The 11,670-nt window shown below is 35.6% G+C and overlaps 1 protein-coding gene across 1 annotated transcript in view; it reads left to right on the top strand.

The window, feature by feature from the left end:
* Positions 1 to 4,359: 4,359 nt before the first annotated feature.
* NELL2 (neural EGFL like 2) overlaps positions 4,360 to 11,670 on the top strand; it is a 418,610-nt gene continuing 411,299 nt past the window's right edge. The window contains exon 1 of the mRNA XM_025401116.1: positions 4,360 to 4,491. The gene's annotated coding sequence lies outside the window, so the exon portion shown is untranslated. The remainder of the gene's footprint in view (positions 4,492 to 11,670) is intronic.

Here is an 11,670-nt window from a genome sequence, read left to right as displayed (position 1 = left end):
TACTTTAGGGTAAAAAACAAAATCAAATTTAATGTAAATATCATTTCCATCACTACCACCACCCCAGATTTAATATCTATTGATGCTTTCTACCTGAATACATTTTTGCTGTGATGGTTGCATCTGCTTTTGCAAGCCACATGTTAAAGAAACTTTAGCTCAAGTGGAGGTATTTTAGGCAGTGACCAGGAAAATAAAAGTTATGTTCAAGAGGAAAGGACTCAAAATATTCAAACTAAAATGGTTGATGCTTAACAGTATCAAACTAAAATGGTTGATGCTTAGCAGTATTAGTTTTCTACTGCTGTAAACCAAATGATCAGTTGATGGCACAATCCATTTCTTTGAAACTATATAGCAGAGAGCCCTGATTTTTTGAAGCTGTTGTCTGGAGGCTGCCCTCAGGTCCTAGAGGCCACTTGCAGTGCTTAGAGGCCATTTAGTTACTTGCCACATGAGCTTCTGTAACATGACCCCTTACTCCTCTAGCCCACAGGACAGTCTCTCTTGATTAGAGTCTCTGACTTCAGGGAGGGCCTAGTCACTCTTTTAAGGGCCCACGCAGGACAAGCTTCCTTATGATTAACTTGAAATCAACTGATTTGGGACCTTAATTACCTCTGCAAAATCCTTTAATCTTTGCCATATTCTATTGATTAGAAGCAAGTCACAAGCCTCCCATATGTTCAATGGGAGGGGATTATACAGGGTATGAACACCAAGGGGGGGGATTCATGGGCCCACCCTAGGGTCTGCTCACCACATTTACCTAGAGAAGGCTCAGGAAGACATGATAGCACTGTGTTGGCCATGTGCAATATATTAGCTCCTTCAACTCTCCATTTGTTACTATTATCCTCTTCTTACATATATGGAAACTAAGACTTAGGACAGTTAGACAGCTCGGCTGAGGCCAGTCACTTAGGAAGTGGCTGGGCTGGGTTTCTCTGAATTCAAATGCTGTGTTCCTTCTATGTCATAATGTTGTTTTATTCTACTGTATAATCATCAAGAGGTCAAAGAGAGACTCATGGATGGAAATTTTAGGGAGAAGGACCTTTTGACATTTTCTTGCAGTAAATCCACCTTGGTATGGACTGAAGTTAGTTCGGTGTAAGGTTCTTCAATCCTGGCTGCATATTCGAATCACTTGGGGAGCTTTAAAAGCACATTCTCAGGGATGCTCCAATCAGATTAACAAAATGAGAGTCTCTGTGGTGTAGGGCCAGTTGCTTTGGTGTGTTCATGTTTTCTTATTGGTCCTGGCCAAAATGTTTAATTTGAGTGGAATAAAAATTGAATAAATAACAGGTTGAAAGGATATTTGGACCATTTTGTAGGAGGCAGTGTTCTCTTATCAATCAACATGTTTTTGTAAAAATAATCTAGCTGCTTGTCAGGAATATTATAGAGGGACTTTGAGAATGAATGATTAGACTAGAGGACCTTTAGAGTTTTCTGACCTTGTGAGCATATGATTCTATGGCACTGGTGTTCAAAAAGTGTTCAATATGACTTATAATGCTTTGCCTTGAAGGGACTCAAATTTTGTCATTTTCTTGACTTACATACTCTGTACAAACCTCTTCCAGGAAAATTGTTGCTGTGGTGGGGAAGGTGAGATTTTTGGTTAATAATGATGGATGCCATGAGGAGTGCAAGGAAGGTGTGATGGAGTAAAGATGACACTAGAGATTTTATTAGAAAGAAAACTAAAAAAAAAAAAAAATCACAATGGTGCCCTATTTAATATTAATTTCCACCATATTTCTGGAATTCTCTTGCTTCTTTATTCTTACCCCAGTTATAATAATTTCCATTTTCAAAAGTGTGGGTCTGGTGTGATGGTTGATTAATACCTTTTTTTTTTTTTTTAGCTTAGTTAGATTCTGAATCCATTTCATTTGCCTTATTTTTGACTTACTATTCAGATTGTTTTTATATTTTCAGCTTTCTTGCCTTTAAACTATTTTCTTTGCCTCATTTGATTTCAGTTATCTTTTTCCTTTTAAATTCTTTCTCAGCTTCTTCATCTTCATAACTTTAAATCTGCAGTTATTTGTAGCTTTCATCTAGCTAACATTGGCCTGTTGGTTGCCTATTACCTGCTGTGTCAGCATACTTTGATACATGTTACTTGTCAAATCATGTAGGCTTTTTGATACTTTAACTTTGATTTACACATCCTTGAAATATATGATGCAGATTTTAGAAATTTAAATATAGCAGGTGATGAAATATTACATTTTGGAAAGTGGTGGCTGTGAGTATGCAGTAAAGGTGTTTGAAAAGCTTTTAGACTACTCCGAAGCTAGGCATCTTTCAGCCCAACTGTATTTTCATCATGTTGAAACAAATGCAGGGATTGATGAGTGATGTCATTTAAGAAGTACAATGGGTTGACAACTTCATTCATACAATTAACACAAATTACCGAGCAATGGTGGTGGTTATTTTACAATATTTTCCCCATGGTTTTTTTTTTTTTTTTTTTTGGTATCTGTTCCCATAAAATGCAGACAGCAGTCTTTGAGGGGACTGTTCTGCATTCTAATGGCTGATTCTCAGTAAATTGTTGCCTGACCTTGGGGTCTTCATTTATTTTTTTGAATAAGCTTCAGAATAAGTTTCAAATTATTGGGAAGAGAATTTTAATCTCCATTTACTTCCAAGTATATTACTTTCAATTCCCACATGTCTTGCCAGTCACCAGCACAATTAAATAGTCTCAGAAGATGAAGAATAGAGAGGGGAATTCTTTAGAAACAATATATTGCATGAGTCTCAGTTCCTTATTTGTGTTTCATGGTTGTCTAAGATCTGATGGTAAACAGAAGGATGAAAAGGCATATAATTTCCCTCATTTACTGAGAAGACAAGATAACCTGGAACATGAAATAAAGCAAAATTCAATGAGAAAGCAATGAAAAATTACAGATTCAATCTTTTGCAATTAGTTGCATATTGTATATCTTTTAAATAGCTTTCAGTTTTGTAAATTTTGCTAATTTGAAATTTACAAAAACTACGTTATTTTTATCACTATGTGTTTCCAACAAAGCGCATTCTTGTTGTCTTTATGCTTTTCCAACGAATATTTTTAAAATGAGTTATCTTAAAAGTTTATTTTTGGCCGGGCGTGGTGGCTCACGCCTGTAATCCCAGCACTTCGGGAGGCCAAGGCAGGCGGATCACAAGGTCAGGAGATTAAGAACAACCTGGCTAACACAGTGAAACCCCGTCTCTACTAAAAACTACAGAAAATTAGCCGGGCGTGGTGGTGGGCGCCTGTAGTCTTACCTTCTCGGGAGGCTGAAGCAGGAGAATGGCATGAACCGGGAGGCGGAGCTTGCAGTGAGCGGAGATCGCGCCACTGCACTCCAGCCTGGGCGACAGAGGGAGACTCCGTCTTGGGGGAAAAAAAAAAAGTTTCTTTTTTACTGAATCCAGCCTCTTTAATTTTAATGCCATGTTTACTGATGACTAATACAATTATATCTCCAGCCGAGACCTTTCTCTACACTCTAGGAGTATATATCCAATAGCTTTCCCAACACCTTCACTTTTGTTTAACATCCACTAAATATTTAGTGAGCAACTACTGTGTGTTAAGCACTGTTCCAGGTTGTGGGAATATATCAGAGAATAAAACAGAGAAAAATCTTGTTTTCATGAAGTTTTCATTATGTTGAGGAGACACAATGAGATAAATATGAAAAATGGGATGTTAGATGGTTTTAATTGCTATGTAGAAAAGAATCTGGAAGAGGCACTAGGAAATGTGAGTGGGGTGGTTTGCAATTTTAAAAGAGGTAGTCAAAGAAAACCTTATTGATAAGATGACATTTGGGCAAAGTACAGAAGAAGGTAAGGGAGTGAGCTAAGAGGACACCTGCAGGAAGAGCATTCCAGGCAGAAAGAACAGCAACTCTAAAGGCCTGGCTGCTTAGTTTTAGGAATATTGACAGTAAGGATACTGGGGAGACTGAAATGGAACAAGGGAAGGAGAGCGATATCAGAGGGGTAAAGTGGACAAGATCATGGATGGCTTGGCAAGGACTTCAGTTTTTACTTCAAGTGAGATGGAAAACCACTAAGGATTTTAGGCAGAGGAGTGACACCAGCTGATTTATGTTTTAAAAAGATCACTTCTTTGGATGCTGTTTTGAGGATAGACTGAAGGGAATGATGATAGCAGGGAGACCAGTTAGGATGATGACTTAGACCATGGCAGTTGTGGGTGGAGATGGTAACTGGCCAGATTCTGTCTATATATTGAGAAGTAGCAGACAGGATGTACTGAGCAATTGGATGTGGGATGTGAGAGAAATGACTCCAAGGTTTTTGGCCTGAGCAATCAGAAGGATCCATCTAGCATTTACTGAAATGAGGAAGATGCTTTTATTCAATGTGGAAGTGAAAAAAGAACCTTTTAGACATTATTATTATAAAATGTCTACAAGAAGACTTATCATTTTTAATCCTCAAAATGTGAGTTCTTTCTTATCATTTCAATTTTAAGGTAACTCTGAACACCATTTAAAAAATTCAGTTAGGAGGGTACGGTGACCTGAATTTTCAAACAGCTGTGACTTTGATGTGAATCATATTTTTTGTTAAAATATATTAATGTTTATGAATTTTATAGTATGTTAAGAGTTTGAGAATTTCTTTGCTAAATTCACAACTATTCAAACTTGAAACATAATGCTGAATCCTGCCTTGACCTCCCAATTATCTCTGGCAGCTATTTTAGGACTGGGAAGGAGAAAATTCCTATATTATATTTATCTTTGTTTTTAACCCTAGTTTGAGAGCTGATTTTTTAAATAACTTTTTTTCTTAATAAAGAACTTAGATATGCCATCATGGAAAATCTGAAAACTAGGAAGAAGTATAAAGAAAAAACTAGAAATCAACTTTATTTTTTCATCTTGCCGTTACATTTTTATATCCTGACTTTTTCAATCAGGTGTATGGCGAAAATAATGAGAGCTAGGAGACTGTGGCTCACTATCTAGGGTAAAGATTGATGTTTCAATAAAGCTTCCTACTTAAGGGAAGAGCCCAAATGGCCTTGTGTTATCTCATTTTCACCAATATCTAAACAGGCTACTGATTTATTACAAAAATTTCCCAGAGTAAGTGTGCAATAAACTAGTTTAAGAAAGGAAAGAAAAACACTCCCTATGACCCCAGCATATTTATTTGATTTATTTAACAAAAATACACATTATGCTTACTATATGCCAAGCATTTTTCTAAGGACTTTATAAATATTAACTTATTCAATTTAATCATCAGAACAACTGAGTTAGGTACTGTCACACTTTCCACTTAATAATGGCACAGAGAGGTTAAGTAATTTGCCCAAGGTCATACAGCTAGTAAGTAGAATAGCTACGATTTAAACCCAGGCAGTTTGGCTACCAAGTGTCCATGCCTAACCACTACTACTGCACTGTCATGAACTTGGATCCTGTATAGTCAGAATCCAAGTTCATTTTGTTTTGGTCACATTAACTCAGTAGGAAACTAATATTATTTTTGTTCACATAAACAATCTGAATTTATAAGGCTCATGTACTTTTATGTATTATTACGCTTCGCATGTAGAAGGTACTAAATAAAAGTTTATTAGGTGGAAGTATAAATAAATGATGTCATGTGGTGGGAAGCCAATTTAATTAACTTGTAGTGATTTCCCCATTACCCCAGTAGCATTTTCCAGAATACATTCCCACAGAACATTAGTTCTCTGATTTTCTCCTTTAAAAAAAGATTCTATTGTGAAGTTAGTTTAGAAAACTGCATATTCTGTTAGCTTTTTGAGATTTTCAGTGTGTATTAGTATATTAAGAGATGCAGAGAAGTCCGAGAGTAAATACATCCTTCAAATTTTAACTCTTTTGATCAGAGATGCCTCCTTTTTCTTGTGATAATCTTTCAACATTCCATAGAACTAGTAGCCTATGGAATATGCTTTGGCAAGTAACTACTTTATAGGATGAGGTCTAAAGCCTTAAAAATAATTTACAAGGGTGCTTTTCCAATTTCATTTACAAATTCATCATCCATTGTATCTCCTCATAAACTACATCTCTTTCTTCACAAGTAACTAAGTGTTCCATGAATTTTAATTCTTCTAGATTCTGCTGGCTTTTTTCTCTCTGTGTGGGCTTTTCCATTCTCAATACTACCCTCCCCCAACACATAGACACAGGGACCTTCAACCTGAACTCCAACTCAGTCCTCAGGGCCCAGTTTAAATATCACCTGTGACTTTACTCTCACTCTCGCAGAAAGATTTAGCCACCACCTCCTTTTTGGTCCCCTAGCATTTTGTATATAAATGTATATTATAAATATATGTTTTTTCTCTTGTTTATCGATGACTCAAAGGCAGGGTTACGTCTTTTACTCATTTTTTATTTCCCTAGAACTTAACATAGTAAATATTCAGTCCTGATAGAACCTCTGTCTTGAAAAGGTGCTCTAGTTTTCATTTATTTTTAATTTTGATATATTCACCCAAACAAGGTTGCCCATACGAATTTTGTAGTTTTATTTTTTTTGAGGAAGACAAGGATTAAACACAGACATTTACTTAATTTTTGTGGTGCTTTATCCATTTATCTTTTGAAAGTTTATAATTTAAAATGTTACTTGGAATACTTAGGGTTTACTACTTAATCACATAGCCAAATGGTTTCCCTGAGAAATATATGTTATTTCTTTTTTATTGTTCTTGTTATTTTGTAATAGTCTCCTTGAAATTGAGTAAGACCAATCAATGTTCAGAATGATTGGAGCAATTTTCTAAAACCTGCAAATTCTCCTGTTGACTTACAATAGTTAAAATACTCAGGGAAATAGTGTAATCATTTCCTTCGCCGTAATTTGTCCTACTCCCACATTTGTAAAACAGTACTTTATTTACCTATTTATTTAATAATTTTAGATGGATTCAGGGAGTTCATGTGCAGATTTGTTACATGGGTATATTGCATGATACTGAGATATGCATGATCCTATCACTTAGGTAGTGAGCATAATACGCAACAGTTTTTCAACCCTTACCCTCCTCCCTACCTCTCCCATCTCGTAGTCTTCAGTGTCTATTATTGCTGTCTTTATGTCCAAAAGTACCTAAAGTTTAGCTCCCACTTATAAGAGAGAGCATGTGGTATTTGGTTTTCTGTTCCTGCATTAATGTGTTTAGGATTATGGCTAAGTCCTCGTGTTCCATTTTTTAAAAGAAAAAAAGGATTATGGCCTCCAGCTGCATCCATATTGCTGTGAAGAACATGGTCTTGTTCTTTTCATGGCTGCATAGTATTCCACATGTATATGTACCACATTTTCTTTATCCAATCCATCATTGATGGGCACCTAGGTTGATTCCATGTCTTCATTATTTTGAATACTGCTGCAATGAACATACATGTGCATGCATCTTTTTGGTAGAGTAATTTATTTTCCTTTGGGTATATATCTGGTAATGGAATTACTGGGTTGAGTGGTAGTTCTGTTTTAAGTTCTTTGGGAAATCTCCGAACTGTATTCCACAATGGTTGAACTAATTTACGTTCCCACCAACAGTGCATAATTACTCCTTTCTCTCCACAGCCTCCTCAGTGCCTGGTGTTTTTGAGTTTTTAGTAATAGCCTTTCTAGTGCAAGATGGTGTCTCATTGTGGTTTTGATTTGCTTTTCTCTGATGATTGGTGATGTTAAACATTTTTCATGTTTCTTGGCCACATGTATGTCTTTTGAAAAGTGTCTGTTATGTCTTTTGTCCATTCTTTAATGGGATTATTTGTTTTTTGCTTGTTGAATTGAGTACCTTATAGATTCTGGATATTAGACCTTTGCCAGATGCAAAGTTTGTGAATATTTTCTCCCATTCTGTAGGTTGTTTACTCTGTTGATAGTTTCTTTTGCTGTGTAGAAACTCTTTAATTAGGTCCCACTTGTCAATTTTTGCTTTTGTTGCTATTGCTTTTGAAGACTTAGTCATAACTTCTTTCCTAAGGCCTGTGTCCAGAATGGTGTCTCCTATGTTTCTTCTAGGATTCTTATAGTTTGTAATCTTTCATTTAAATCTTTAATCCATCTTGAGTTAATTTTTTTTTTTTGTATATGATAAAAGGTAAGGGTCCAATTTCATTATGCTGCATGTAGCTAGACAGCTATTCCAGCATCATTTATTGAATAGGGAGTCCTTTCCCTATTGCTTATTTTTGTTGACTTAGTTGAGTATCAGATGGCCGTATTGTGTGTAGCTTTATCTCTGGGTTCTCAATCTGTTCCATTACTGTGTGTGTGTGTGTGTGTGTGTGAGCATGTGTATCTATGTCTGTGTGTTACCAAAATCATGCTGTTTTGAGTACTGTAACCTTATAGTATGGTTGAAATTGGGTAATATAATACCTCCAGCATTGTTCTTTTATCTTAGGATTGCTTTGACTATTTGGGCTTCTTTTTGGTTGCATATGAATTTTAGATTTTTTTTCCAATTCTGTGAAAAATAAAGTTGGCAGTTTGATATGAATAGCATTGAATCCGTAGATTGCCTTTGATACTATGGATATTTTAATGATTTGGTTCTTCCAATAATCCATGAGCATGTCATATAATTCCATTTGTTTGTGTCATCTGTGGTTTCTCTCAGCATTTTTTTTGTCATTCTCCTTGTAGAGATCTTTCTCCTCTTTGGGTAGATCTATTCCTAGGTACTTTGCTTTATTATTATTATTTTTTTGTGTGGCTATTGTAAATGGGATTGTGTTCTTGATTTGGCTCTCGGCTTGAACATTATTGGTATATAGGAATGTTACTGATTTTTCTACATTGATTTTGTATTCTGAAACTTTACTGAAGTTGTTTATCAGTTTCAGTAGCCTTTTGATGGAGTCTTTGGGGTTTTCTAGTTATAGAATCATATTATCAGTAGAGATATAGTTGAATTTCTTTTTTTTCCTATTTGGATGGCTTTTATTTCTTTCTCTTGCCTGATTGCTCTGTCTAGGACTTCCAGTACTTTATTTTTAAAAGTAATTAGTCACTTTTTCAACTTAATAGAGCATTGTATTGATTTCTCAATTACTCTGTTCTTATGTGTTCTGTGATAGGTATTTTTTAAGGTCAAACACCTTTAAAGTAAATCTAAATAAATTACGTTAGCTGACTCTTCTTTCAGAGAAAGGATGTCAGAAAGAATTACCCACCAGTCAAGAGATTCCCTTTTAATATTGATGATTGAAATAACTTTTAATTATTTATTTTTCTAGTGTGGTCATTAGTAGTCTGTAAAAGGTAAAAATAAGTTCTCTTTTCTTATGAGGAATGCTGTATCTTTAGCAGCACAAAGGTTCATCAACTCATTTACTTTAGACTACCTGTTGTATATAACTTCCTTTACGGAATATTTTAGTGCCTGGATCACTCTAATTTCATCCAACACTACTTCTGCCATAATTCTTAAATATTTCAATGTCCATGTGGATGATCTTGCTACTACTGTAGCCACTTGATTCCTTGACCTCCTTTCCTTCAGTGATATTGTCTTCCATTCTTCCTTACTCATCCTTATGTTCATTCAAGACTATATTATAAAAATAATTGCAATCTTGTCAAAATCTCAATTCCATGAATCCTTCTGTTATTACAAACTCTTATCTTTCCAGTTTATTCTTGAATACACTTTACTCAACGATCTTTTGAGCTTTACCTACCTACTATCTGTTTTACTGCCTTTCTTACCCATCTTAAATTTCATAATGAATCACTGTAAGAATTCCCTTGTACATACCCTCTATTCCTCAACCAAATCATAAGATTGGTTAAATACAACTCTTCTATACCTTATCTATACCGCATAGCTTCCTAGGTTTATGGGTCTCACTTCAAATTATTGATCACTAAACTCAAGTAGACTTTTAATGCTTCCTAGCCATCATATTTCTCCATGCCACACATATTTCTGTACTTCTAGATGTCCATTTCATATCTTTTCCTCTCTTCTGAAACCTCAAACATGTCTATTTCATCATAACTTCCAACAGATGACTTTGCTTCCTATTCCACTGAGAAAATAAAAGCAACCAGAAGACATCATTCTTAAGCATGTACTACCGCATTTAATGACCTTCTGCCTTTGTGTGCCTAAACTCTGCCTTCTGCCTTGTTAGGATGCCTGAAAAACTGTCCACATTTGCAATTAATGCCAACATTTTACTTGTGTACTATATCCTATTTCTCGAATGCACTCAAGGACATCATTACAATGATTTTCCCTTGTTTTTCTCCAGTTACTGGTTTCCCTCTCTAATGGTTATGTCCTACCATCTTACAAATGTACTGTTGTATCTTTCATTTTAAAGCAAAAAACCAAATACAGCCTTATTTGATCCTACTTTGCCTTCACTCAATCTACCATTGTACTTCTCTCCTTCCCTTTATGGGAAAATTATTCCAAAGAGTTTTCCTACTGTACTATCTCTAATTTCATTTTTCTGTTTTCATTTTATCTTCAACCATTTCAAACAGGTTTCTGCCTTCAACTGAAATGTTTCAACTGAAATATTTCTGACTAACGTAACCAGTTACTCCCATATTGCTAAATCCAAAGGCCAAATATCAATCGTCATTTTACTTGGCCTATAAGCAATACTTGACACTTTCATGACATCACTGTCTTTTGGTTTTGCACCTAATCTGCTAGCTTATTGTTCTCAGTCCTTTGTTATGTTTTTCTCTTTCAGAGCTTTTAATGTTGAAGTGCCCAGAACTCTTATTCTTATTTTCCTTTCTATTCTCATAGTCTTTGTGATCTCAATTAGTCTTATAGCTTGTATTAGTCCATTCTCATGCTGCTATGAAGAAATACCCAAGACTAGGTAATTCATAAAAGAAAGAGGTTTAATTGACTCACAGTTCTGCAGGGCTGAGTAGGCCTTAGGAAACTTACAATCACAGCAGGAGGAGAAGCAAACATATCCTTCACATGGTGGCAGGAAAGAGAAGAATGAATGAAGAGGGGGAAAAGCCCCTTATAAAACCATTAACTCTCATAAGAACTCACTCACTATCATCAGGACAGCATGGTGGTAACCACCTGTATGATTCAATTACCTCCCACCGGGTCCCTCCCAGGACACACAGGGATCATGGAAACTACAATTCAAGATGAGATTTGGCTGGGAACACAGGCAAACCATATTATAGCTTTAAGAGACATCTATATACTTATGAGTCACATGTATATATATATTTCTTATGTGTTTCTTTCCTTTAAATCCCAGTCATTTAACTCCAGCTGCCAGATTAGTATTTCTATCTGGACATCTTAATAGTCATCCCAAGGTTAGTATGTCCCGGACTTACCTTCTGATTACTGCTTCTTTTCTCCATCTCTTCCTCTAGTTTTTTCATCTCAGTGAATTCGAATTTTGTTCTTTAAGTTATTCAGGTAAAAAAATCTTTGAGTTCTCCTTTATTCATCTTTTTATCTCGTATCTCAATTCCAGTCTGGCAGTAGATCCTATCTACTCTAAATTCAGTGTAAGTCCAGAACCTCACCACTTCTCACCGTATCTACTCAGTCTTACCCTGGTTTGAGCCATCATCATTTTTAACCTGGATTATTGCAGTAACTTTCTAACTGCT

Source organism: Theropithecus gelada, chromosome 11 (assembly GCF_003255815.1).
Source record: "Theropithecus gelada isolate Dixy chromosome 11, Tgel_1.0, whole genome shotgun sequence".
NCBI lineage: Eukaryota > Metazoa > Chordata > Mammalia > Primates > Cercopithecidae > Theropithecus > Theropithecus gelada.
This window is presented reverse-complemented; position numbering and strand designations above follow the sequence as displayed.